The sequence below is a fragment of the Myotis davidii genome, unplaced genomic scaffold (assembly GCF_000327345.1).
Source record: "Myotis davidii unplaced genomic scaffold, ASM32734v1 scaffold3939, whole genome shotgun sequence".
In the NCBI taxonomy this organism is placed as follows: domain Eukaryota; kingdom Metazoa; phylum Chordata; class Mammalia; order Chiroptera; family Vespertilionidae; genus Myotis; species Myotis davidii.
The window spans coordinates 1-2,490 of NW_006290327.1; the positions used below are offsets into that span (position 1 = coordinate 1).

General features: G+C 45.0%; 1 long non-coding RNA gene across 1 annotated transcript in view; it reads right to left on the reverse strand.

Moving 5' to 3' along the window:
- Positions 1-776: 776 nt before the first annotated feature.
- The window catches only part of LOC107183029, a 20,465-nt gene continuing 18,751 nt past the window's right edge, over positions 777-2,490 (reverse strand). The window contains exon 3 of the long non-coding RNA XR_001513808.1: positions 777-1,335. This is a non-coding gene — a long non-coding RNA (uncharacterized LOC107183029). The remainder of the gene's footprint in view (positions 1,336-2,490) is intronic.

Consider the following 2,490-nt stretch of genomic DNA (forward strand, 5'->3'; position numbering starts at 1 on the left):
GTCCACAGGCCGGTGCTCTATCCACTGAGCCAATCTTGTTAGGGCTGTCTTCCACGTTTATCTGTAATGTTTTAATTGTAGATCCAATTGCTTTGCTACCCAGGTTCTTTTGGGGATGGTGGTACTGATGTGATCTCTCAGGTCTCCTGGGCTTGGTAGTTTAGCGTAGCTACCTTCTTGTGCTATTTGGGTTCTCTTGATGTAGGCCTGTTAGCTGGAAATGAGCATCTGCGGTGTCTAGAAGTCAGCAGCAGTCATGGAGGGTGGTGTCCCAATTTTTGCTGTCTTAGGCCCTTGGTTGAAATCGCACATGCCCAGCAGGGACTCACGGTAGCACTGGAAAAGCATACAACTGTAGTGTCCTGAGTTCTGTAGCTGTGGGGTGGGAAGACTCAGTTTTTGCTGCTGCACCTGTGTTGGATAGGCACGTGCTCCCAGTGGCGGCTCACAGGGGTATCAGCAGTGCGTTTTCCAGCGTGGTGTATTGAAGCACTCTGAAGGGCCCTGGCACTGAAGCTACGTAATTGAGGCATCTGTGGATAGGTATCCAGGGTGAGTGAATTCAGAATTTCCACTGCCGGGTGAAGTGCATCCCTGTTTGTCCAAGATCGCACCTAGCGCGGGCTTGCAGGCTCCCACAAGCGCCCTGTGTGTAGATGGGCTCTGGGTGCCTGTTCATTGGAAATGCACGACTGTGGCAGTGCATTTGCTGGCACAGAGCTCTAACTCACTCTGAGGGGCCCTGGACCTAAAGATGCTTAGCTGGGCTGTCTGTGGGCAGTTATTCAGGAAGAGGGAATTCAGAATTTCTACTGTGAGGCAGCATACCCTTGTCTGTTCAAAATCCTACCCAGCAGGAGTTCACAGCGGCATTCCAAGAGCTGTCTATGGAGTGGTGTGCCCTGGAAGTCTGCGCGCTGGAAATGCATGAATGTTGGAAACATGCGAATGTTGGAAATGCATGAATGTGATGTCTACAGTTCTGCTGCTGGGGAGGGAGGTGTTGCACTTACTCCTGTGGGAGCGGTGCACCTTTGGAGTTGGAAGTCCCAGGGTTCGCGGGTCTGTGGGTGGGGCATCAGGATTTTGGCTGGAGTGGCTGCTGGGCAGTGTCCAAGGCCTGTCTGGGTGGTGGTACTGATGAGTTCCTAGAAGAAGCCGCTCTCCCCTTCATGATAATGTGGGATCCGTGCCGAGTCCCGCAATTCAGGGAGTGTCTACAGCAGTGGTAGTCTCTCCCTGTCCCAGAGAGCCTGCTCTGCCAGCCTCTGTTGCTCCTGCTGGATTTAACTGTCCTTCACTCACTCACACACACACCACACACATCCACACACTCTCCTTTCATCCCCTCAATTACTCGCTTCCTATCCCTCATCCTCATCTTGCCAGCCGCTATCTTTTTTTCCCAATCATTGTGTAACAGCATGCCATATAGCCTCCAATTGCTTGATTTTTTTTGATTTTTTTCATTGTTTTCATTATAGTTGATTTCTAATTTTATGCCATTGTGATGTGAGAAGATGCTTGATATGATTTCTATCTTCTTGAATTTGAAGAGACTGCCTGTGATCCAATATGTGGTATATCTTTGAAAATGTCATGTGGGGAACTGGGGGTGGGTGGCATAGGATTAGATAGTTTACTGGTGGCTTCTCTTTAGAGGAATATATATTTTTTAGCTTTGAGGTGAAATGTTCTGAAGATGTAAATTAAGTCCATCTGATCTAGTGATTCATTTAGGATTGTTGTTTCTTTGTTGATTTTTTATTTAGAGGATTTATCCAATGGTGTCAATGAGGTATTAAAGACCCCTAATATGATTGTATTGCTGTCAATTTCTCCCTTTATATCTTCCAGAAGTTGTTTTATGTATTTGGGTGCTCCTATATTAGGTGCATGTATATTTACCAACTTATATCCTTTTGTTGAATTTCTCCCTTTAATATTATGAAGTGGCCATCTTTATCTTTTGTTATGCCCTTTACTTTGAGGTCTATTTTGTCAGATAAAAGTATTAATACTCCAGCTTTTTTCTCCCTTTCTATTTGCTTGAAAAATTTTTTTCTATCACTTCACTATCAGTCTGTGTGTCCTTTGTTCTGAGGTGGATCTCTTGTAGATAGCAAATATATGGATTATATTTTCTTATCCATTCAGCTACCCTATGTCTTTTAATTGGAGCATTTAATCCATTTATGTTTAAGGTTATTATTATGGTACTTGTTTGTTGTCATTTTATTTTTTTTGGGTTTTATTTTATTTTATTAGATGTTTATTGTTCAGATTATTATATTTGTTCCTCTTTTCCCCCCTCATAACTCCCCTCCTACCAGTCCCCGCCCCACCCTCCGGCCTCACTCCCCACCCACTGTCCTCATCCGTAGGTGCACGATTTTTCTCCAGTCTCTTCCCGCATCTCCCACACCCCTGTCCCCCTCAAGAATAGTCAGTCCATTCCCTTTCTATGTACCTGATTCTATTATAATCACC